This window comes from Vulpes vulpes, chromosome 2, assembly GCF_048418805.1.
Source record: "Vulpes vulpes isolate BD-2025 chromosome 2, VulVul3, whole genome shotgun sequence".
Classification (NCBI taxonomy): Eukaryota; Metazoa; Chordata; class Mammalia; order Carnivora; family Canidae; genus Vulpes; species Vulpes vulpes.
The window spans coordinates 58,567,677-58,593,642 of NC_132781.1; the positions used below are offsets into that span (position 1 = coordinate 58,567,677).

The 25,966-nt window shown below is 52.9% G+C and overlaps 1 protein-coding gene across 6 annotated transcripts in view; it reads right to left on the bottom strand.

The window, feature by feature from the left end:
* The window catches only part of NEK6 (NIMA related kinase 6), an 84,040-nt gene that overhangs the window by 50,054 nt on the left and 8,020 nt on the right, over positions 1-25,966 (bottom strand). For 2 of the 6 annotated variants that reach the window (XM_072748642.1, XM_072748643.1), the window contains exon 2: positions 11,729-11,841. The exons of 3 other annotated variants lie outside the window; for them this stretch is intronic. The gene's annotated coding sequence lies outside the window, so the exon portion shown is untranslated. Of the gene's footprint in view, positions 1-4,395; positions 4,542-11,728; positions 11,842-25,966 lie in introns of those variants that run through there. One more of the 6 variants, XM_072748645.1, reaches the window with a different exon arrangement.

Consider the following 25,966-nt stretch of genomic DNA (forward strand, 5'->3'; position numbering starts at 1 on the left):
TGTTTATTTATGTCTCACTTTGTTCCCAAACCCTGAGGTGGAAACAGCATGCCCTGCCTGTCCTTTACTAGACGTCTGCATGTAAGTTCTCCTGATGGCCACAAGGCTTTGAGCCTAGCCACGTTCTTGGCCTGTCAATGGAGGAAGGTGTCTCCCTGGCCTGCTTCCACTGGATGCTGCATCCCATACCAGTTTCCCTGAGGAAGGCCCCTTCCAGTGGAGTGAACAGCTTTCTGACTTGTTTTCCCAAAGCAGGAAACTAGCTCAGTGACTTTACACCTTCCATTCACAGTTCTCTTCCCCCACCCTGAATAAGTAAGCCAATACTGGTGTGGGCACCAGGGACTATTTCCGTTTGTCCAGCAGGCCCCTGGTAGCAGAAGCCTGGGATAGATGCCTGCTGCTGGAAGCCTTCAGCCAGCCCAGAGAGGAGAGGTGTCACAGGCAGCAATGCCCAACATGCCCCTTCAGACCCCTTCCCACATGGGAGATCTGAGGCCCAGCAGGGACATGGGGTCTGGCTGCTGGTGGGGTCAAGGCTGTGCCAGTTTCAGCCTCAGACAACATCCACATCAAGCATCTCCCCTGAGCTAAGTGATCTGAGTATCTCCCAAGAAGCCCAGGAGGCACCGTCACTCCCATTTTGCAGATGAGGACACAGGCTCTGAGGAGAAACATGACTTGCCAGAGTCCATATATCACAGAGAACACTGCCATTTAAACCTGCGTCCCAGGGGATCCCTGGGTGGCGCAGCGGTTTAGCACCTGCCTTTGGCCCAGGGCACGATCCTGGAGACCCGGGATTGAATCTCACGTCGGGCTCCCGGTGCATGGAGCCTGCTTCTCCCTCTGCCTATGTCTCTGCCTCTCTCTCTCTCTCTGTGTGACTATCAATAAATAAATAAATAAATAAATAAATAAATAAATAAATAAATAAATTTGACTAAAAAAAAAAAGAAAAAAACAAAACAAAAACAAACCTGCGTCCCAGACCAGCAAGGCTGTGAACACCTAAAGAAACTCCACTGACTCCATGTCCCAGGACCAGGACTGGGAGTGGGACCAGAAGGAATGTTCTACCCACGCAGCCTGGCTGGTGGGGAGGACGTGGTGACAGCCTGCCACTAATGGAGCATGCACTCTGCGTATGTACCAGGTACACCCCAGGCCTTGTATATACCTTGTTCCCTTTATGGCCACCCTAGGTGGGGGCTGCTATAATCCACATTGTGTAAAAGAGGATATGAAAGTTCAGACTGGTTAAGTGACAGGCCCAAGGTCACACAGCAGGCAACAGGCAGAAATGACACTTGAAACCAAGTCTGTCTGACTCCCCTAGTCCATACTACCTTGGAAGAGTGAATGAAAATGAATGAATGAATGAGTGAGTGAGTGAATGAATTCTGGCCCAGAGGTTTGGCTCTGGCTGCTGTGCCCTTGCCCACACCCTGGCCCCACTTCTCTTCTCATCTTGGGATAAGCAGACTTTACCCATTCATCATTTGACAGGAAGCAGCCAGATCTCAGGCCAGAGTCACGGGGGCCTGGGAGCCACAGGGGATGAGCCACAGACAGTGTCTGGTTTCCTGACTGGTCCTCTGTCTTCTCACTCCCCACTCACAAAGCCACACATGCTATTCTGATTCCTCAGTTTCAGGACTAGTAGGATCATGACCAGCCCCATCTTCACAGGGTGGGCCTGCAGAACTCAAGGATCTCCTGCCTGATAACCCAACCACCACCTTATAACAGGAAGGGTGCCCCACCATCCTGAACACACAAATCCCAATCTGTTGCTCCCCAGCCAACACTCTCCAGGACAAGGCCTACACGGCTGCACAACGCATTCCAAGTTCTGCCCTGCTGGCATGGGCCTGCCCTCCTGCATTTCCCAACTCTTCCACCACACCCCAGGCCCCTGAACAGAGGGGCCTCCCCTTCCCAACTGCACACCCCATCGTGGGTCCTAGGATTGTCACAGGCAATATAGCACCCACACTTCAGGAACAGATCCTGGGTCCTGCTCAAGCTAAACACTCCTGTGAGGTCTTGGTCAAGTCCCGCCTGGGGTGTCTCCATCCATAAAGAAGAAACAGACCCCAAAGAGTGGGCGTGCAGGGGCAGGCAGGCAGTACCCAGGCCCCTCTTCTCCATCTGCTGGTGTCCCCACAGCAGGGTTCTTCCTGAAGTCCACAGTTTGGGCAGCAACTGCTTCCTTGATCACCCTCTCTTCCTCCTCTGCTGGCCTTTCAAGCAGGAGCATATCTCTGCAGTCATCTCTAAACCAGCAGTGTCTTGCCCAGGGCCTGGCGGGGGTGGGGGTGGGGGGAGCTGGCTGCATTAACTGACTGGTTGGGGTAGGGGGTCGGTGGTTCCTCCCAGGCACCTGAAGCCCCAAGCAAGCAGCGTGTGCCTTCATGTGCAGGGTTTCCACAATCCCAGCTCGGACAGAAATCACTAAGCCATTTCAAACAGACCTCCCCTCCTACTGCAGGGCTGCCCAGAGCCTTTTTAAAATTGAGAAGCGGGCAGCCCAGGTGGCTCAGCGGCTTAGCGCCGCCTTCAGCCCAGGGCATGATCCTGGAGGCCCAGGATAGAGTCCCACGTCGGGCTCGCTGCACGGAGCCTGCTTCTCCCTCTGCCTGTGTCTCTGCCTCTGTGTCTCTCATGAATAAATAAATAAAATCTTAAAAAAATAAAATAAAATAAAATTGAGAAGGTTCCTAGTCACCTTTCATTTCCAACTGCTCAGATAATAAAACTCAATTTTGGAAGAAAAAAATAAAAATGTAGGAGCTGTAAACATCTCATCTTTCAGTTAAAAGAGCAATGAAGGGGCGCCTGGGGGGTTCAGTTGGTTAGGTGTCTGCCTTTGGTTCAGGTCATGATCCTGGGGTCCTCGGATCAAGCCCCCACCATCGGGTTCCCTGCTCAGCAGGGAGCCTGCTTCTCCCTCTCGCTCTGCACACAGCCCCCCACACACACTCACACACGTGTGCACTCTCTCTCAAATAAATAAAATCTCGATTAAAAAAAAGAGCAACGAAACAATTGGTTTCTGTGCGGAAAAGCCTTTGGCTCAGGGACCCAGTGAAGGCCAGAAGGCCATGCCTCATCCCAACCACTCTGAAAAGGAAGATATATATCCAGCACTTTGCTGTGCCAAGGGGTTAATGCAGCACCTCGGCTCATCCCTGCCATGATGTCTGCAACGACCCCATTTTACGGAAGGAGAAACCAAAGCACAGATAAGTGACCCACCAAGGCCCTGGCTCTAGTAGATGGCAAGCCCTGTGTCTGAACCCAGATCTAACTCTCTCCAAAGTCTGTGTTTTAATCTCATTTGCTTGGGGCAATCCTTGGAGATTGGAGCTGGAGGAGGCTGGGATCTCACTGTGCTGAGGAGCTTCAGACCCTTTAGGCAGCCCCACCATTCCAAGGACCATACCCTTCAGATAAATGAACTCATTCTCTCCTCAAGGCCTTAGTAGACTCTACTCCCCCTCCCTGGAATGAAATACGTCCAGGCAAACCTGGCTCCTTCAGAGCCCAACCCAAGGAATCTCCTCCAAGCAGTCCTCCAGGACTTCCCCAGTCAGGTATTCCCAGCTCCACAGCATTTGTCCCCATGTTGTCACCACCTGCTCACATTTTTCTCTCCCCAAGTAGAGATTTCCTTGAAGGTGGAGACCAAAGCACCCCAGCGGGTCACAAAGGGAGGGCCAGGTGACCAGGTGAATGGCTGTTCATCCAGTGTATAAATGCCGGAGGCCAGGAAAGAGAAGCTGGGGTCCCCAGGCCAGCTCATTCCAGGGGCCCCAGGGAACAGATAGTTTCAGAGAGAAATCCCTCTACCCCCATATCCTGTCTCAGACCATGGCTGCAGCCCTGACAACCAATGATGGAAGGATGAAACCCAGTAGGGTTGTCCCTGGCCTCAACACTCATAAAAAGTTTGCCCTGGGCCCCAGGAGAATGACATCATCCCAGGTATAGCTATTCCTGGTGGGAGAATCTCTGCAGGAAACTTACTGCTCAACTATCAGAAACGAGCCCAGGCAGTCAAAATTTACCCCAGAGGAAAAAAAACCTGCTTTTTCTGCTTCCCTTATCACAAAGCCCATGATCACTCAGTGTGAACCTGGGCGGCAACAAAGGTCACCGCAGGCTGATGGCACGGACCCACTGGCAGCTCCTGGCAGGCAGATGATCAAGTGAGCAGCAGCAGTGGCAGGGGGAACAGCCAGGTCAGGTGCCCCAAGAGCCCAGACCCCAGGAGTCTCATGCCTGCTTCCCTGCCATTTGCCAGGCACATCATCAGGGCAAAGGTGGCAGCCCCAGGTGGCAGGAAAGTGAGGGGTTCCCCACAGCCGGAGATAGGGCAGTAGCCATTACCTTGCAAAGTGGCTCCTGAGTAGCTTGGGAGAAGGGCTGCTCAGCTCAGGGTAGAGGGTGGGTGCGTGGTGCAGGGGCCTCTGGGGACCTGGGTGGCCTCTCCATGCCAGGGCGGGTGAAGGAAGAGGCGCCAGCCCTGTCTCTGTGCGGGACTTCCCCTGCCCAAGGTTCCCATCCTCAGTCAGTGCCAAAAGGAAACTCCCCCACCACAGGCTGCTTCAAAAATAGCCCCGCTGCCACCTATGGTTAATGGAACTTGTCATAGCCACCAGGGAGCCCTAGGCTCACCAGACACTGGAACTGATGGCAGCAGCCACCAGCCTAGGAGAAAACACAGGTGTGCCCCAAACCAGCAGGCTCAGAAAGAGGTCAGAACCCACTCTGGGGTTGCTCAGTCCTGCTCCCCCATTTTACCTTCCAGGAGACTGAGGTTGCAAGACAAGGGCCGTGAGCACACCAGTAGCCCGTCTGGCCAGGACCCAGCTTCCCTAGCCTACTCCATACCCCACATTGGCTCAGGCAAAGGGGTTTGCTCTTCAGGCTCTTTATGAACCCCTCACGCCCAACCTGGAACCAGGCACAGTGACAGTAGACAACAGGATTAAACCAGCCTGGACTTTGGGAGCAACAAGGTATCTTTCATTTGTCCCTTGTACTCCATCCCCGCCTACCCCTACTGGGGTCCCTGCAAGGGCCAAGAGGTAGAAAAGTTCTTGCTGTCCCTTTAAAAGCCTCACCCTTTCTAATCTCTTCCTTTTAAGCTATTCCAAAAATATTTGTTGCCTGACAGATGAGAGGTTTGGTAGGCAGCAGCCCTGGGTTCAAGTCTTGGCCCTGCCATGTCCCAGCGAGCTGGCCCCTGCCATGTCCCACAGGCCCCTGCCTATGCCCCCATGCTATCACCCTGGGCTGCAGGACAGGACTGACACATGAATCAGAAGTACTTAGCCATTGGCCAGGCACATGACAGACACCCAAGCCATGGAGTTACTGTTGATTGTTACTACATCCTTATTCAGGCCCCATACTCTCCAAACAAGACCACGGATCCAGGAACCAGGACTCAGGATATCCCTGCCTTCCCTCCTTCCATACGTCTTCCCAGCTGTCTTTGGGCAGGGCCTGGGCTGATGGCCAGTAACCATGAGATGACTCAGACAAAACCCCCTCGCTCTATAGCAACACAGAACCCCCCAATACAGAAACAGATCCAGAAACCAGAAAAGAACATGGAAAGTGCCCCCAGGAAGAGGACTGCTGGATTCTCACTTTGGGCCAGTCAAGTCAGGGACAGCTTCTTACAATATGCAGAGTCTGAGACAGCCTACATGGATAGGCAGGTTTAGGAGCAGAGGGGAAAGGAACTCTGGTAGAGGACACAATGGGATCAAAGATGAGGAGGCCTGTGGGCCCGTGCGATTATGGGAGGAAGTCAGGAAGGCTCCAGGCCAGCCCCAGCCCTTGGTCTCTGAAAAGCACTCCTGTGGCCAACACCTGCCTCCTCCTCCAGAACAAGAGCCACCTCTACCCTAGGCAACCCCCCCCCCCCCCCCCGCCCCACATCCCATCTGCAGCTGGACCTCTAGGACTGACAGAGGCATATGGCAGCTGAGGCCCCAGAGGACACACCGAGCCAGATTCTGGCATTGTGGCTCGGCCACCTGCCAGCATACCTTCCCTGCCGGCTGGGCCCAACTGTCAGGCATATGCCAGGTGTTGGCCCCCTGGGTGGCCGCTGCTTGGCCCAAGCCAGCCTTCCCCAGGCCTGCAGGGTGGACTCCCTGCACCCAGGCCCTAGTGCGTGCAGCACTCCTCAAGGACTATCCTCCATGACCCGGCTAGATAGGTGTCATCAGCCCTGACTCACAGAGGAAGCTCCAGACTGGCTGGGTCAGGACCCCAAGCTGGGCACCTTCTCTCTAAACATTGTTTTTCTTCCATTTCTGGTGCACCTCTAGGGGCTAGTGTGCTCTTGCCTCTCGGGACATAGCCCAGCACCCTGGGAAAACAGATTCAGCCTGGGGAAGCCCACCCTATGGAGCCTTCCTCTTCCTCCTGGGCCTGAGGTGGCAAGACATTTCCGGAGTGTAACTAAGCTCTGCTCCACCTCCACACCCTCCACACTCACATTCATTGCTGGTCACTGCCCACCTGTCCACCTGGGACATGGATGAGAGGGCAGAGTAGTGCAGAGGGGCACAGACAGGCACACCTGCCCCTCTGTCAGCTGCAGGGCTCTCAGGAACCTCCTGAACCACCACGCACCCCTGGCACCACCTCCACGAGGCTGAGCTCCACTTCTCCATCCAGTCCTGCCACCTGGTGTAGAGCGACTGGCCAGCATGCAACCATGGCTTCTGGAGTCCACACCACAGCAGGCCCTGTACATTCCTGCGTTGTGTTCCCCCTGACCCTCCAGACCCCTCGCTGACCCAAGCAGGGCCTGGGAAGTGCAAGGCCTTCTGTAAATGCTGCAGGTGATCTCTGCTCTGAGCTGTGGCATGTGGCCAGGTGGCTGGCAGCTGGGGGGCAGGGAGGGGGTGTCTCAAGGCCCCTCAGGGACTCTCACTGCTTGGTTGTCGGGAAATCACAGCCTATGTCTGGGCCTCAGTTCCCCACCTACAGCATGGTGGGGTGGCTCCACAGTCAGGGGTCCTCTTCTGTGCTGACGTTCTGTAGGAGGCTGATGGAGGACGTGCTGGTGCCCTGCAGCTGAGCTCAGGGACGTGCGCGTTCTGAGCCTGGTATTGCCAAGGGGAAACTCTGGCTTTAGGAGACTTTCAGAAACCCCCTGAACACTACCCTCCCCATTCACAACAAGCCATGGCATATGGGGGCATGTCTCAAATGCCTACCGGCTCTCAGATAAAACCGTGGAGGCGAGGTATGTATGCATGGGGTGGGTATCACACACAGAGTACCGCCTGGTGGGACTGGGTGCTGGGCTAGATCTCTTGGGAGTGTTGGTAGCATGTGCACTCAAAGCAGCCCTATGGGACAGACAGAGCATCCATTTGACAGCCAAGAAGACTTAGGCTCAGAGGTCATGTGACTTGTCAGAGGCATCCCAGCTGGAGAGAGGCAGACCCTCAATGAAAATGCAGGCCTGAGTCCTCGTTCACCTGGACATCCTCTGCAGGGTCCAGACCAGGTTCCTGCCCTCAGGGAAAAAGCAGATGTGGCGGAGGGGGCACCAGAGCAAACTGCTTCTTTATGTTGCAAAATCACAAAAGGGATCACTGCTTCTAACTTGAGCTTATCAAGGGGGCTTTCTGGGAGGTGGTGGCACTTGGTCCCCCTGGGACCAGATGGCCAGGTGATACAGACGTGGAGGGGCAGACCACCACAGGCTCTGGAGTCAAAGAGCCCAGAGTTCAAATCCCATGCTGTCTCTGTATGGCCACACGAGCTCAGGCTAGTTCCCAAGTCTCCTCTTTGTTGTTCCCTCTTCTGTAAACAGGGGGCCAGGTAGGACCCACCTCTTAACAGTGAGAACTTGCATGCAAAATACCAGCCTAGGACTATCAGGACCCACCTACACACAAGAGCTCAATAAACATGGCCACAGCTACTATTATGACTATCATTATCATCATAAAAAGTGCTCATTGAACAGCAACTTTCTGTTCATCTCTGGCAGCCCACTCTGTAGACCAACTATTAACAATAAGGCCGGGAGATCCCTTGTCTCATGGCTGACCAGGCCCTTGGACCCGTGGAGGTGGCAGGAGGCACCCAAGGCCTCTGAGGGATGCCACCTTCCAGAAGGATGGGAGAGGCTACACTGGCTCCTGTGGCATTCTCTCAGAAGCTGGGAAGTGATGGCAAAGCAGTTCACAAAGTTACCAGGATGATGATCCTGAGCCATCCCCCTCCCCCAACTGTCTCAATAAAATAAATCTTGGCCTGCGGCTAGTGAGAGACCCTATATATTTACACGACGATCGTGCCTCATGATCACAGGACTCATGGTTCCAGCAGGCAGCGTGTGGCAGGAATGCCGGTGGTCCTAGGAGACTCTCTATTTTCTGGCGACTTTTATTGTCCATTATATCCTGGCGTTTACAGGGCTCTGCTCCAGGCCTGGCAGGAATATTGCACACAGTGGGGCTGGCAGGCCTTAATATTCCAGTCATCATCCTGCAGGTGTATCTCTGGGTCTCATCTATCCTGCCCCAGTCTCTGTGGGATATCAGGACCCCAAGGGGTTCCAGGGGCTCCGGTGGGACAGGGCTGGGGATGTGTCCAGAGGCATATGTATCCCCACCCAAGCCATTTGCTTGGTTCCAGTCTGCTGTCCCAGGCCAGGCCACTGCTAACTCTTTGGCCTTCTTTGGGCTTGGAAAGGGGAGGGTGCAGAGGTGCACTGGAGCCACTATTGGCTCAGGAGGGCTGCTCGATACATTCTCAGGAATTCTGTGACAGTTGGTATCACACTGGCTGCTTGAAATCAAACACGGGAGGAAGATTTACACATGGAATTTGGCAAATACTCCAAGTCAGGGTTTTGGACAAGTCCCTCTCTCCACCTCTTCCCAGGGACCTGTTTGTTAAACACTTCCCAGCACACCTGGGAGGGGGTGACCTCGTGGGCCACTATGGGCCACATGAACTTCAGAGTCAGGTGTGAATCCTAGCTTCTTCAATCACCAGCCATGTGACCTTAGGTAAGTTCAAGCCTCAGTTTTATCATCTATAAAATGGGGACATGCTTAAATTCCCAGGGCCATTGTGACAGTTAGAGCATCTTATGGAAAACACCCTGTGTGGGGCTTGATATGTACCAGGAGCTTAATAAATAACTTTTGTCACCTATTCATTCAATATTCGCTTATCCCCTGGCTCTCATGGGCCAAAGCCTACACTGTCTGAGAGAAAGGAACACACAAATGCCCCAGGAGATGACAAATGTTAAATTCTTCCCATCTGGACAGTTCTTGAGTGTCTACAGAGGATTTATGCCTATACCACCTTGTGAAGCCACATGACAACCTGCAGAGGTGGGCAGAGCAGCACTTTTGAGATGGGAGCTGAGGGGTGGGAATTGCCCAAGGCCCCTGTCTGGGGGTAGCAAGGTAGGGCTCAGCCCTGAATCCCCCTACCTCCTGCTCTAGGTCCAGCAAGGCACTCATCTCTGAGATCCCAGGCCTAGCCAGGCTGGGCCCCTGATGGCGCCAGGGCTGACCTCAGAGCGAGCCCAAACACAGAGAAGGAGGAATAGGGGGTGAGGCAACACCCCCCCCCCCCAATCCCCGGTCTAGCAACCTGGCTGCGAGTCTTGGCTCCACGGCCACCTTGCCCCAGGCCCACCCCTGCTGGGCCCCAGGCTGCCCATCAAAAGTCTGGGAGAGCTGCAGTCAGGATGCTGTTGGACCCCATGGACCAGCATCTGTCTCCAGGCTTCCTGGCTTGGCCAAGTACTCCTCTTGGAATACTTGTGGAGGCCCCAATCCAGCTATACTGAACTTGCTATCTTACCCTGCTGGGCAGGGCTCATCCACCCATTTCATAGATGAGGAAAACTGAGTTCAGAGGGCTGACCCTAGGCTGGCAGCGTGCAGGGCTTGTAATCAGGAGATCAAAGATCAGGAAGCCACCGAGTCCCCCAGTTCTGACAGCCTAGAGGCCCGCAGATGTGATGCTCCTGGACACCCTGGGCTCAACCCCAAGGGGCTGAGGAGTATTCTGCTGAAACAGGAGAGTGAGAATAATGCAAGCCACTCTGATGATTCAAGTAACCTTTGAAAGTAGGAGGTGGGCGGAAGTGGGTGGCATTTCTGGCAGGTTTCACCTCACTTCCTAGAAGGATGCGTCACCAGCTTTTGCTTAGTCAGTGCTCACATGACTGTCAACACTGTGGCACTGGGGTGGCACCTCCCAGCTCACTTGTCCTCGGAGCCATCACAGGCTGGCAGGTGGGGGCTGTCCACCTGTCAAGAAAGGAAACCTTTTCATTTCACAGATGGAGAAACTGTGGCCCGGGAGTGAGGAGAGCTTGGTTCGGGGACACACAGTAGAGATCTAAGTCTTCGTACTCCTTTACCCAAAGCTTACTTCTTCTATTTGAGGAGACAGGAAAGGAGGAACCCTCTGGAGCTTTAAAAGAAAAAAAGGGAGAAAAAAGAACTTGCAGCCAAACAGAATTGCAGCAGCGAGGCCCCAGCCAGCCCAAAGAAGTTTCCGAAATTCTGTGCAGTCTGAATTTTTGCGGGCTGAAGGGTCACGCGATTTCCTCTGCAAAAGGCAGACTTTTTGAAAAAGTCTGAGGGTGAAGGGGGAGGAGGGACATGTCCATGAGACCAGAAGTCATGAGCTTCAGCCTGGCTGCCCCTGTGACTTGCTGGGTGACCACAGACAGGTCCCTTCCCTCTCTGGGCTTCGGTTTACCTGTGTTTATTTACTACATGTCAAGCCTTGTTCTAATGCACTTAGGTGATGTCCGTCTCCTCATCCCTCACATTACATTATCATCTCTACATACAGAAGGGGAAAACCGAGGCATGCAAAGGTCAGGCCCGCTGCGCTGGAGGAAGGGCTGGGACCTCGAGCGAGGTGGTGCAGTTCCAGAGCCCACATTCTCAACCATAAGGCCCTCTAGCCTGCTGCAAGCTGATCTCCAGTGCCCATCCTACCGTCAGAGGCTTTGCATCTGGGGCTTGGATGCCAACAAGCCTGTTTCTGAAGACTCTGGAAGCCACTCTAAGCTGCTGGCTTTTCTGTGACTTCTGTTGGCTGAGCAGCCTTGATAGCCACAGCCTAGGCCCTGGGGAGGCTCCCAGGTCACTGCAGCCAATGACCCACCTCTTTGAGCACCGGGAGTCGGAGCAGGAATGGACGGCCCCGCTCTGATGTCCATTTTGGAGTTTTACACACAGGTTGGCCTCTGGGACCGCAGGAGAGAGACTGCCATTCAGGCGTCCAAAAAAGAGGGAAAAACCATCTATTCATAGCCAGACAGAGCCCGCTCTGTGGAAATGGTGCTACTGACACGAAAAGTAGCCCAGCTGTGGAAGAGATTCCCGAAAAGCCTGACCTGGGAAGGCTCAAAGGCTTGGGTGGTCACCAAGCTTATAAAATAGGCCTGGATGCTCAACCATGAAATTCCTGAGGGAATAAGGTTCTGACCCAAAACCTGTCTTCCAAAGCAAAATTCTTCAGACAACATTTTTTTGGCTTAAGCAAGTAGACTGCTGATCTGTTTTGCCCCGATCTCTCTAGAGTAAGGAATACTCATGCCAAGAAGAACAGCTATGATATCCTGTGCTCCTGCCCCAGGCCACACACTGTGCCACAGATCTGGGCACACTTGTTCATTCCCACGAGGAATTATTACCTCCATTTTGCAGATCAGGAGACTGAGGTTCAGAGAGGCACAAGTCTGCAGAGCTGGGAGAAACAGGTAGAGGTGTGAATTCCGGCACCAGCCTGGAACATAGGAAGCGGGGACTGGCCCCAGGAGAACCTGTTACATGTATCCTCAGGAGAAGCCCTGGCCAGACATAGAAGTACAGAGAGAGTCATGTGCAGCAAGTGCACACATTCCTCCCTCCACAAGCCAGAGGAGGACTCCTGTAGGCAGACAGGTGGGAGAAAGCTGGCCCAGCTGCAGCTAAAATAACTCCATCAAGGCTGCCTCAGGCCTGTCTTTTCAAAGACACCGGAATCCCTTAACTGAGAACGCTGTGCTGAGCATCCAGAAAATTCCCCATGCTCTGTGCATATTGTTGCATCAGTGGCCATCTTGCACACATGCGCAGTTGCTGGAGAAGGAGAAACTCTCAATCCACTCATTTAAGAGTGCATGTCTCACCAGAAACTTCAGAAAGGCCCCCAAAGAACCCACTAGCCCACATCCTAAATCTCAAAGACAGAAAACTGAGGACTAGAGCAGGGAAGCGATGTGTCCAAGGATATTCAATTGCTTGTTGACTCAATTTTCAAACACACACTAGGACCAGCCTCTGTCCTCAATGGAGCTCCTCGTTCAGAGACAGGAGTCTCAAACCAGCACCTACAACCCAGCTGTTTTTACAACCGGGGTGTGGAAACACAGGAAAAGGGATGTGCAGTCTGTCTGTCCTGTCTCAGAACAGGAAGCTGCTCTGAACAGGGGAGCAGGGGGAGGGCACGCCAGGCAGGGGGTACAGCAGGTGCAGAGTCCTAAAGACCGGCAAGCCCAGCATCAGTTGTAGGACAGAGGCCCAAACAACTGCAGTGGCCTCAGGTCTGCAGCAGAGAGGGAGGGTCAGCAGCACCGATGAGGGGTCATAAGCATCTGCACACAGGGCTGGTAAGCGCTGCAAAGCCAGACTCCCCCTCCAGTGCTCTTCTGCGTACCACTCTGCCTCCCACAGTGCCAAGCCCAGATATAATGTTACTGAATGCATCACGGGAGGAATCAAAGACCCAGACATGGTTCAGCAGCACCTTTCTTCTGCTGATGCTACCTGCATCATACCTGACCTCCCATGTCTGCCCTGGTCAGCTCAGGTTAACTGTGCCCACACACAAGGAAGGAAGGAAATGCCTACAGAACCTCCCTCTCAAGGGACTACACTGGGACCATGTCTCAAGAGTTCCATGAAGTTTATACTCCAGGTTCCAAGATACTCTCTCTTATCTGGCTTGTATTTATTGAACACCTACTGTGCAACAGGCTCCATACTAGGTACCTGAAGGATTTCACAGATGGGTGTTACAACCTCAAAGCCACGCAGCCATCCCCTCATCTTTCAGGGCTGGAATCATTACTCTGATTTCACAGGAGGGGAGCCACGGAGCTCAGAGAGGCCTTGGACTTGCTTGAGCAAGATCCCTCGCTAGGAGGTATCAGGGCTGGGATACTAACCCAGAAATGTCTGACCACAGAGCCTTTTTGCCAAAATAGATAAGGGTCCCTGGAGGAAGAGAAGAGCCTAGATCCTTCCTTCCTGCCACACAGGCAGGCAGCCCTTAATCCACAGAGCAGGCGAGGCCGAACTGGCAGAACTGTCCAGAATGGCGGGCCCTGTCATTACTGGAAGGGGCCACACTCCAGGCCAAAGGAGCACAGCCAGGGCTGGGGACTTGTGCAGAGCACTGAGGGTCTTGGGCCTCTGAGGGTCCTTGCCAGTGCCACCAAAAGACTAAATGCTGATGGACTATCTTTCAAAAAGCTCCAATGAGCTGATCCACTCATCTTTGGCACCTGCATTAAAGGATATACACAAGTCTAGGATACAGAACACAGACTCTGGAGTCAGAGTGGAGGGTGGCTAGGTCCCCAACCCTGAGTCCAGTCACGACCTGGCCCTGGCTGTGGTGACAGCCTCCCTCCCTGGACCTGGGTCCTTGTGTGCATCTGTCTCCTCTGGTAGGGATGTCAGCAGGGACCCTGGGGCTGCCTGGGCCCTGCAATCACAGGGAGCCACAGCAGTCCCCCTTGGAACCCTGTTTCAACTCAAATAGCTGCAGACACCCCAAAGCACTAACACTTGGCCATGCCCAATGTGGATAACCCTTCCTCCTCCCTGCTCAGGTCCCTGTACCAGGGTCTCCACCAAACTCATGTCTACCTGGACCCTGGGAATGTGGCCTTATCTGGGAATAGGCTGTTCGTAGAAGTAATCAAGTGAAGATGAGATCACCTGGGATCAGTGTGACCTCAGTCCAATAACTGGTGTCTAAGACACAGCCAGAAGGCCATGGGACGCCAGAGGCAGAGTGGAGTCCTGCGTCTACCCACCAAGGGACACCAAGCCTTGCTGGGAACCAGAAGTGAGGAGAGACATGTAGCACACCCTCCCCTTGGAGCCTCCAGAAGGAACCGATCTTGCCCACACCTTGATTTTATACTTCTGGCCCCAGGACTGTGAGACAGTGAACCTATGTCACTATAAGCCACTGGGTCTGTGGTGACCTGTTATTGTGGCTCTAGGAAATGAAAACACTCCCACCCCACCCGAGCTTGGCCAGAGAACACATGCCGCCATCTTCCCAGGTTCCCCAGGCTCTGCAGACTTCATCGAAGGCTCCAGGCTCAATTTGTGTTTCTCAGGCTGCAGAGGAAGTAAACCAATGCTTTCCAGGTCTGGGGATTTCACAGGCCTATAACGTTTCCCTTAAATTCTGAAGATGGATATAAAGCTGCCAACTTTTTCTGGCATCCACAGTAAAATTTCCATCTATAATCACCATCCCGCATAAAAGAGGACACCTGACATAAGAAAGTAGCTGACACCAGGCCCGCCTTTCAATTTTCTCATTTCTTTTATTTTTTTCTTTTCTTTTCTAAAGATTTTATTTATTTATTAATGACAGAGAGAGAGAGAGAGAGAGAGAGAGGCAGAGGGAGAAGCAGGCTCCATGCAGGGAGCCCTATGTGGGACTCGATCACAGGACTCCAGGATCACACCCCGGGCTGAAGGTGGTGCTAAACCCCTGGGCCACGGGAGCTGCCCCAATTTTCTCATTTCTTGATGGACAGGTGAGAATCTCACTTAGCCCTGGGCCTGGCCTGGATCTGGCATTCAGGAACCAGCAAACTCCAGCCACAGTGCCCTGCCAGGTTTTTTTTTTTTCCCCAGTCCTGGCTGAGGAGACGTGAGGCTGGCCTCCCCCACTCTCCTATGTGTATGAAAAAGGTTCTCTCCCTCTCAGAAATTTGCCCAGGATATTCTAGTTAAACTTGTAGGTACTTCCAGTTAATCCCCTCTGAGAAGTGGGTGATCTCCCCGCCCCAGGGAAGATGCATTCCAGGCCAGTCAGTGAGGGTCACCGGGAAAAGAAAACACAAAGGAAAAGAGAAAAGCACAGCCCCACTCTTGAAAAGGAAACCAAATCGTGAAATTACTCAATGTAAGACATCATGGGCTGGGTGACTCCAGCTCTCTTCAAGGACACCTTGTAAACCCACACCCAGCCTCACAGGGAACAGTCCGGTGCCAGGGCCCCAGAGGAGCTTGTGAAACATCTGGCCCTGGCAGCCTGATGACCCATCGGAAGCGGGTCGTCCCGCACTCCGTGAACATTGCACCCACGTCTGCCACGTGGTAAGCAGTGAGGTGTGCCAGAAGGGCCATCCAGGGGAGAAAACTCTGCCGGAGTGTGAGGTGTGCTTCTTTTCCAGTAACTCAAGCGTGCAAATCCCCCTCCAGAGAATGCCCCAGACCCTGGGGAAACTTTTGCCTGAGAGCTCAGGGTAGTGGCCATGCTGGAGTGTCCTCACTGGGACAGTCTTGGGCACAGGGCAGCTAACCTCAGGCGATAAGGTCTGACGCTGTCGCTTTCTGGGCTGGAGTCCATCTCTCCCGCCCTCCCCTTCTGTACGCCTGGGCCAGGGGCAGGGTGGGCCCCAGTTCTCAGGAAGCCAGGAAACACACTCTTTTCTGGGCGAAAGGCCCAGATTCCTTGAGCAGTCACAGGACATGCTTTTTCAGAGCTGTTCCAAAGCCACAGGCGCAGACTGGAAGTTTCTTTGGGCGGTGTGAACCTGCGGGGACAATGTGGGGACCAGCTGAGAGCTAGTGGGTGAGAGAGGCCCCAGGCGGCACCGCACAAGCCAGGGCTCTACCTGTCATTGTCGTGTGGCTCTGCGGGCCTCCGTTTCCTTTTCACCCCATCGTCATTCATCAAACATTCCCTCAGAGGCTCACAAAGCCAAGCGCTGTCTGAGGCACAAGGCAGAGGAGGTTCTATCCCGTCCCCCTGGAGGGGTCAGGCAGTAGAGAGATAGATACAGACGTGGGGCGGCAGTAAGTGCTGGAGGGAAATGTAGCAGAGGAGGTGGTCAGGCTGTGCAGGTAAGGAGGCCTGGCTCCCACGGTCACCAGACAGTTAATTCAGACTGTGTAGCAAACTGCTCGGCACATTCTCAGCACCTGGGGAGGCTGGGTCTTCCTGACTCCCACACTGCACAGGTGGAGCAACTGAAGCCAGAGATGGACTGGGGTGGCTTCATGGGGACTGAGTGGGTTTGGGGCCTGATCTGGCCTCACATTTCCTGGGGAGCCAAGAGGCTGCCCCCCGACCCTGCCCAACCCTGGCAGGCCCCATGCTTTCTCGGAGTGGAGTGGCTCTGCTTCCAACATTATGCCCATGATAATGGGTCACAGCCACCTGCTCTCCAGGCAGCAGGTAATTGTCCTTCCTGAATTGGAATCTGGGCTCCTTCACTTTACTTGCTGGGAAACCCTGGCCAAAGTGCCTAGGGTGTGCCTGGCACACCGGGTACACACCTGTCTCATCTTTACCCAGCACTGGGGGGGGGGGCGGGCTTTGGAGGAGGGGCCGGCCCTGATGTGGGAGCCGAAGTACAGATCTGGTCTGGACAGGCCATGTCCAGCCCTGGGGGATCTTAGTGACTAGAAGGAAAGGCCAGGCAGAGGAACCAGTGCTCTAATGAGAGTGGAAGGTCACACACATGTGCAGACCAGCCCTGAGGCTTCTCTGCTGGGTGTCTTGGCCACAGTCCTCACTTCTCTGAATCTCAATCTCCCCAGTTGAAATAGAGGTTCTGGTGATGATAAAAATGAGACCCCAGATACATGAAGTCACCCAGCCAGTATGGGACACATTTATCTCATCTGTCCATTTAACATAAAAATATTCAGGCTGCATCCCCAGCAGGTGCTACGCCCTGTGGTGGGCAGGGGGCTGAATTCCTTAATGGCAGGCAAAACCCCATCTGCTTTAGAACCACTGGGCTCTACGGGAGGGTGCACAGAAGTTCCTGGGCTAGCCTGGGCTCACCCTCCCAAGAATCTTACCTCTGTGGAAAACTTCACCTGGACAGATCCTGGGAACAGCCGGCTTATCCGCGGGGCACATCTATGACGCCACACTGCTGCATGCCCAACCTGAGGCTGTGAGCCCCCCTCACTGCATGGCTAACACCAGCTGCCAGAGAGGCCGACTCCCGCGGGTGGGGAAAGCTCTGACCCCCCCACTCCCACCCCGCATACACAATGTGCCACAGACATACGTTAGAACTCAGAGCCAGTCATTTTCACAGCTTTGCTTCTGACTTCACCAGATCAATCCATCCATCAATCAATCAGTCAATCAAGGGAGTATCAAAACTCAATCACAGTGACAACACAATTCAATCCCTGGGAAGTGTATCAGACCCAAGGCTCCTGCAGATAAGTGAGATGGCCTGGAAATGGGGAAATGAATGTATTCCGGCAACAGACACCTTGAAGAGGCCTGGCGTCAGCACTCCCATTAACTCTGACTTCTTTCATCCCCAGGAATCAAAACAGCTTCTCTGACAGGGAGGAAAGAAATGACAAACAGAAATCGGATTTAGGGGAAATAACACATCCATGGCACCTTTCCCCCCTTCCCAAAGCAGCCTGCAAGCTTTACATATTTTATCATTTATTCTCACATTGTCCCCAGCAAGTCTTAGGCGTTGGCCTTGCTTTTCACAAGAAAGCTGTGAGGGAGGCTGGGGTTTAGAGGTGAGGAGCCTCCCGCCAGACAGCCAGCAGGAAGGGCTGGGGTGGGGTGGGGTGGTTGGGGGGTGGGGCATGGAGCCAAAGGCCGTTCCTGGTGGAACTGTGGCCTCAGACAGCTGAACCGCTCAGAGACAGTTTGTTGTCCACACTGGCGCCTCCCCACCAGCCTCCCAGGTTTACCACCACCTCATCAAACCATTATCCACACATGCCACCAGAAACACGGCCCCTCCTGTATCAGCCTTTAAAGCTTCCAGATAAAGTCATCACTCCAGAGCTCAGTATCCAAGGCCTCCTTACCTGTCTGACCCCAATCTCAGGTAACACCTGTCATTGACCACATTGGCTCCAGAGAGCCTCTTCTGGTTTCCTGCAACCCCTGCTTCACACCTCCCAGTGCTCCCACCAGCATGCCCTCTCCACCTGGCTATCCCCTGCAGATCCTTATAGGTACCAGAGCAGCAACTGGTACAGGGAGATGGATCTGGGTTCAAATCGTTGCTGTGTGACCTTACACAAGTCACTTTACTTCTCTGAGCCTGGGACTCACTTATAAAATGGAGCTGTTTAAAGGTGAACACTAGCTGATGCTCACATATGTAAACCCCTGATGGATGCTCTGATGAAAAAAGGAGTCATAGCAATAAGAGGGGAAGCTGTTTTTAAAAAGATAGTGGATAGTTCCATACAAAGAATAACACCCTGTTAAGAGAATTGGCGTTGGCTGGGCATGGGGTGGAGGTTTAGACTCAGGACATCCCCCTCTGAACACACCCCAGTAACACACAGGCCCCCTACCTGCCCTGAGTCACTGGAGAGTCAGGGGATGCTTCCATATGGGACAGGAAGTAATTGTTGCTTTTTGATTCCTCTTGCTTTCCCTTCAGCTTTCCCTCCCACTGTTACGCTGACCCTATGGCTTCTGTGGGCCTTGACCTCACCCCCAAAGCCAGGTATCAAGAGCCAACCAAGGAGACTCAAAGGGCGTAGAGCTCATGGTCTCTCCTTCACCAATGAGGAGAGAGAGACTAGGCTCACCCCAAGCCACCCCCAGCTGCCCCTCAGGAAATCATTCCCGAAGTCCTGAAGCAGTTCAAGCCAAGGCAAAAACACTCTTTCTAACCTGCGGCCCCACCTTCTTTGCTCCCTGACAGAGGGGTCTCCAGGTAGGATCCCAGATTGACAACCCCAGGCCCCATCACTTGTGTGGTCCACCCTCCCCTGAAAGGCATCAGGCACTTGCCTGGGAATGTGAGCAGGAAGCAGGGCTGGACTTGCCCCGACCCCCCTCTCCTCCTGGGCCCAGGCTCTTAAGACCCCAGGAACCATCCATTTGTGAGAGTTTGGTTTTTCTTTTTCTTTCCTTTCCCCTCTAAGCAAAACTTCATGGCAGCTGCTCCTGCCTTGGTCCCCAAGGCCGTTCCAAAGGGCCCATCTCATCCTTGCAGAAGTAATGGCAGTAATTCTGTTAATGGGAAGCAAGATGGATGGTATAAGGTGCCCAGAGTGCAGGAGGCAAGCCGAATCGGGCCGCCCCCGGAGGGAAGGAAAGTGTTGCCGGAACACACCCTCCTTTGGGGCCTTATTAGGTCTTGAAAGAGCTGCCGCACTCGCTAAGACCTGCTTTTGCCAGCAGAAGCCTCATTTTACAAATATACAACAACAACAAAAAACCCGTAAATGGGAAGAAAACCCTGAAGATTAGGCTCCCCTGCTACTGCGAGGCGGCGTGCCTGCTCAGAGCTGAAGTCTTTAGCCTCCTCGACTCTGGGTTTAAATAAATAGGTCTGATCACCAGCTCACCGTTTTGTGAACATGGACCACAGCACTTCCTTGCTGTTTAAGGACTGTTTGCTAATGGTGGGGATAGGCCAGCTCTGGAAACATTTTCTTTTAAACGGCTTGCCTGCCCACCGCCTCCTGCCCCATGCCAAGAAACCCTATCGCCCTGGTGTCAGTCAGGTGAGGAGCCCTTGACACAGCTGCCTGCCCCAGGCCCAACCCACAGGTCCTCCCTGCCTGCTACAGTTTCTCTGGTCTTCTACCCTGACAATCAGTGGCATCTCAAAAGCAATTCTGCTGTGGAAAGGCAGCCATTTCCAAAATTATGCAAAAGGCCCATCCTCTTTCCAATTCGGAATCAAGCCCACTGAATTGTTCTTTGGGCTTCAATTAGTCCAAGTACAAAATGAGGGTGGAGGGTGAAGCTGGCATGAGACAGCTCTGGTTGGTGACAGGCAGAGCAAGTGGTGTCAGATTATACAGGGCTGTGTAACCTTGCGATCTGTGGAACCTCCCTGGGCCTCTACCTCCCCATCCCTAATATGGAGCTAACCCTACCCACCCCCTCCCCCTGCCGCCCCCACCCCCCCCCTCCCCCGCCCCGGAGGAAAGAGTAAATGCCATCACTTCTCAGGCCAATCCGTGCATTCTTCTCAGCCACACCCTCCCACAGTACCCAGCACCACCCAGACACATAGTAGGTGCTTCCTGAGCATCTGTTTCTTTGAGCAGAACACATGGCTTCTTTTGATGCCTGGAAAAACAGAAACATCCATCTACACTAAAACAGAACGGTTTAGGATGTGTGCTCTGGGACCCCAAGGCCTGGGTTCAAATCCTGACTCAGCCACAGATCTCCTGTGTGTCCGTGGGCAACTGACTCATCTTCACTCAGTCTCCCTTTCCTTGTCTGTAAAATGGGACTAAAGAACCTACCTCACAGGGTCACCAAGAGGAGTCAGTGCAAGAACACATGGCCAGGACTTGCCCCAGTTGGCCCCTGTAACAGCAGCCCTGAGAACGAGCAATCCAAAGTCCTGGGAGAACCTGAGTGAAAATTCCCACATTTCAGCTGGGAAAACCACTTTCTCAAAGACATCTGAGGCAGAGCAAGCCCCATGAGGCCATCCCAGCCCCCTGGGCAGGGTACAGGACTGGGATCTAGAACCACAGGCAGAATGTGAAATCTCGGGAGGCTACGGGGATATCACCCCAGGAGGGACCCCCACACCACAACTACCCTGCGTCTATTTCCAACACTTAGACCAGTAACACTGGGCATTCTTTACTCCTCTCTGGTTTATTATGATGGCTCTCCCCTACTAGAATGTCAGCTCCATTTCATCTCTTTTGTTCATGATGCCTCTTAGAACAGTGCCTGGCTCTGTTGGATCAATGAATGAACAAACAAAGCAAGGAAGTGAAGAATCTCAGAGCGCAGCTCAGGGATGAGGGACTGCTAATGCTGTCCCAGAGTGTGAGGAGCTCCTGAGCGTCCCAAGTGCCACCACGCTGCAGGCCTCACCCCACAGCATGTTGTTAATTGGTATAATAACGGCCACCTACTGCTGAATGGCTGCTGTATGTGTGCTTATTTCACTGGATCAGACAAACTCCCCCGGAGACGGGAACTGAGATTTCCCCCTCACTTTCAAGTGAGAAAACTGTGGTGGGAAGCAACAAGCCAAGGAGAGTGAGGAGCAGAAGGCAGAGGCGGGCTGGCTTGCAGGGTGTTGAGGTTAACCCACCAGCTCCCTCCTCCATCTCTCAGCCTGAGACCAGCCAACCAGCTGGCTGGTCACAGAGGGGAAAAGCTGGAGCTAGAGCCTCAGGACCTGTTCCCTGCCAGGAAGGATGTTTGCTCCAGGCAGGAGCTGACAGGCCACAGCAGCTAAGGTCTGGCTCCTGTTCTGTTCCCATGCACATGCAACAGAGAGTGGAGGCAGAAGGAAGACTCAGCCAGGCCTGGGTTCAAATCTTAGTTTCCAAACCAGGTGGTTTATGGCTTTGGACTGGCGGCTTTAATCTCTGGACCTCAGTTATTCTCATCTGGAAAATGAGGCTGGTCCAAAGTTGTGGGGACTAAGGCAACACAGATAAAGAAAGCACTTGACCACATCACTGGCACACACTAGGCGCTAAATAATAAGTACTAGTTAACTTTCCTGAGCCTCCCTCATTCATATTTTCGAGAGCAGCCAGATGTCTGCATCCTGTGGTTGCCAGGTCCCTCAGTTTCAGGGCTAGGAACAGCGTGGGAAGCTGGTGGAATCTGAGCTCCCCGCCCTCTCTGATCCCTACGGCACCACCTGCTTGGCGTTCTTCCTGAGTGAGTGGGTCAGCAACCTCGTCATTTGATTTCTGACCCTTGTCACTCAAGGACAAGAAGTGAGGGGATGGGTTTGTTGATGCAATAACATCTGGCAACTACATGAGGAACTTAATTGAGGGGCAGGGGGCATTTTCAAGGAGACTCACATCCACAGTATATACTTGATACAAGAGGCTCAGGGTGAGGAGGGAGACCAGCTGGCCAACTGACAGCATTCACATCCCAGGCCAGTGGTCTATAGATCGTACTTCACAGTGGAACTTCTCCCCTAAATAAGGTCTGGGCCTACACCTATGTGGGGCCCAATACAGGCACCCTGCTCTCTGAAATGTGTGTGTTAGTGGGAGGAAGCCACAGCCCCTGCCATCAGGACCAGCTTCACATACATGTGACCAGTGCCGTTTCGTCCGGTCCTGCCCTCTGAAGGGAGCCTCATGCTTGGAGTTTCATGCTCTGTGTCCACTACTTAAAGTCTTCATTTTATCTTTGAATTTGTGCTTTTTAAGTGAAGTCCGGTGGGACAGTGGTGCATGTGCTGGGGGCTGGGAGCCTGAGCTCACAAGTGGTCCTGCTCCCACCCCCCTGCCCCAGTAATCTCAGCCACTTTCCACCCTTGGCAGGGACTGGGTGCAGTCATGGGGCCAGGCACACCATAGGGTAACTGTGAGGGTCTGTACTCGCCCCGAGTGTCCCTATGCCCAAGGAAGCATGGCGTTGGAGAGTTAATAAAAGCCACCATGACAGGTAGAAAGAGATGGTGAAAGAAAAAGCTTTTTTCCTGCTTTTTAAACAAGGAGACCTGCATTTTCACTTGGTGTTGGGCCCCACAAGTTATGTAGCCAGCCCTGACTTCCATTTATATGACCTTCTGACCTCCATCCCTGGGCAGCCTGGAGGCTCGTGGGGACATCCATAGGCCTCCACAGAACTAGAAGGCACCAAGTGTTCTCAGACGATCACTGGCCGAAAAGCTTCTCAGACCTCAGCCTCCCTTCAGCCTGGTCCATGGAGCTTCTTTTTTGAACCCCTACAGTTAGTAACTTATTTCTGTCTTGTGGACCAGGCCCAGTTTCCAGTGCTGGATATGTGACGATCAGCAGGACACTGAGCAATCACAAAACAGGCAGGACTCATGGTGACACAGCTCGGTCGAGAGAGGCCAGTCCAGCAAAGCCTCCTGGAAGGCATGGAAGGAATGGCTGGTACATGCAGACTGCCTCCCAGAGGGAGGGAGTGGGCTCTGGGAGGGGGCAGGAGCCCCTTATCTGTAAGGTGGAGACATGGGGGCTTACCTCACAGGGCTGTCAGAGACTGGGAGGCTACTATGTCTATAGGGTGGCACTGTGGGGAGAGGGGAAGGCACACGCAGAGGCTGGGGCCTTGGGCACTAACTCAGGAGGGTCTGTGGACAGCTCCCTGAACAACCACAAAACTAGCAGTGAAGAGAGTGGCCAAGGGGTGGAACTGCCACCTCCAGAGCCTCCCACCACATGACAGGCATGTGGGGTGGTGGCTCTGCTGGCAGCATGCAATCGCCCCTCCTGGGTTAGATATTTGTTCCTGTGATTTCTATTCCTCCCTGACATTTCACAGACATCACCTTTCTTTCTGTGATTTAGGAAGTTCAGTTAGTACCTGTTGGCGGTGGCAGCTTTTCTGATACGACTGGTCACGGATAGAGCAGAACACACAGTGAAGACGGGCTCAGACTGCAGCCAACCCAGGTGTGATCCTGGGCTACTCCAGCTGTGGAGCCTAGGGCAGACCTGCCCTGCCCTGGGCCTAAGGGTCCCCTCTGTAACTATTAAGAGTAGCATCCTTGAAGGGTGGCTGTGAGGATTAGATGAAATAACAATGAGGAAGAGCACAGCTCACAGCAAGTGCTCAATAAATGTCTGCCATTGCTATTGTCATGAAACCCCAAAACATCATATCCAAAACCTGGGCATCACGTGGCACTTCCCAAGATCGCATGGATCTGCTCCCTCCTTTCTAGCATCTGCCTCGACTCTGCTCCAATACTACTCTCTCCCCTCATTGTCATGGTGCATCAGTCCATAAATATTTAAGCAACATGTCATCAGATTATTATAACATATGATCTATGTTATAAGATAGCACTGATGTGCTGCTGTTATGCACATTTGGGCTTCATTTTCAGAATATCAAGACATAAAATATTTATGTATTTAACCAACCACGAGATCTCACATTCTGTCTCAAAATGCTGGGTGGCGGTAAGATGCGGAGCTGAGACGCAACGTGTGAAGGGGATGCCTTGTTTTCACATAGGTTCCTAGGGCATCTGGATTGTTTCTGGTTCATTCCAGGGCCTGTGAACGGTGGCTGGCTGGGTTTGCCACAGAAAGCAGAGGGCTGGGACCAAAAGACACCATCAAAATGCAGTGAGAGTTCTAGCCACAAGGCACCATGTCATTTTCCTCTGGCATCTCCATGGGTCTGCCCATAGTAGGTACTCAGACAACATCCACAGGGAAATGAATTCACCTGTGGCCCATAGCACAACCTGATGGGCTGGCACCCAGTGGGGATTCAGTAATATTTGCTCTTCTGTTTCATTCTATCCCCAGTGTCCAGCACCAGTCTAGGCACAGAGTAGGGCGCAGCAAATGTTGCCAATGAACAGCAATGGAAGGTATAAACGCATAACCAGATAAATCACTTAATTAGCTAATAAATTAATGAGGGATAATGACTCCCTGTCTGCTGGTCCGGATTACACAGTGTGAGACCTTCCTCCTGAGAAATAAAGGCTCTCCAGTAACCCGTAGTGGATAAGCAAAGGGGTTTTTCTGGGTAATTAAATACCTCGATTACTAACATTAGCACATCACAGTGACCATATGTCCCAGAATTTTCAGCACTGTGCAATTTCAAAGATGCCACCCCATAAGCCATTTGAGCATCCTGGAACTTCTAACGTACTAGCAACCAAACTGCATCTTCCAAACAGCCTCTCTTGTCCCCAAATGTCACTAAAATGCTTTTACAGACCACTTCCCTTTTGAGAGTTTGGAAATTACAGACATCACGTGCCCACCTATTGATGGGTGATACCTGAAGGCCTGGAATGTCATTAAAGCCTGTGCAAACAAAAATTGTTAGCTTGGAGTAAAAGTATTTTCTTTGCGTAGTTCCCAAATGCTGTGCTGCCACCATCAAGAGTGGGCAGCCCTCATCCTTGTCGCCAGCCTCTGCACAGGCAAAAATCCAGTCCTCATTTCCTCTTGGGTTAGCTGGGGAGGCTGGCATTGAAAACAAACACAAAAGTCCGCTAAAATTCCTGGGGGAGACGACAAAGGAAATGCGCATACACTGACCCAGGTTTACCAAGTCCACACTTGAGATCCTGGTGTGGCTGGACATGGCAGGACCCACCAAGCGTATGGGTGGGCTCCCTGTCTATCTGCCAGGGAGTCTGCAGTGGTCCTGCCATCTGGGCACCCACCCTAGTAAGCCCATCAAGGCCACATCAGCTAGGGAATCACTTCTTTAAACCACAACTCCCCATTTTCTGGGCTGAGTGAACTCTGGGGTCCTGCTCATTTGCTGCATAGCAATGTCTGTGCCCAGAGGTCTCTTGGGAGAATTAAACACTTCTCTTTCCCTAAGCAACCCTCAAAAGATACACCCTCCTTAAAAAAAAAAAAAAAAAAGTATACTTGATAGAAAATGTACCTTTAAGACACACACCCACCTGTTCCAACCCAAAACCACTCCTATACAGACATCAGGAGCCACCTCTGCAGGAAAGGAACAAAGGAAGACTCTGATTACTCTGGAAGGTACAAGCCTTACTATAAGCATAGGCTCCTCCCTTGGGAATAATTTGAGCCTTTACCTAAAAAATCTTCTCTGGACAGAGGTGGGCCAGATGGGCACAACTGTCCTGCACTGCCCACTGAGAGAAGCAAAGTTTACTAACACATTCAGTAACTCTACACACACCTTCTTCAAGGGTTCTGAAACTTGAAATTCTCCATTCATTCGATAACTA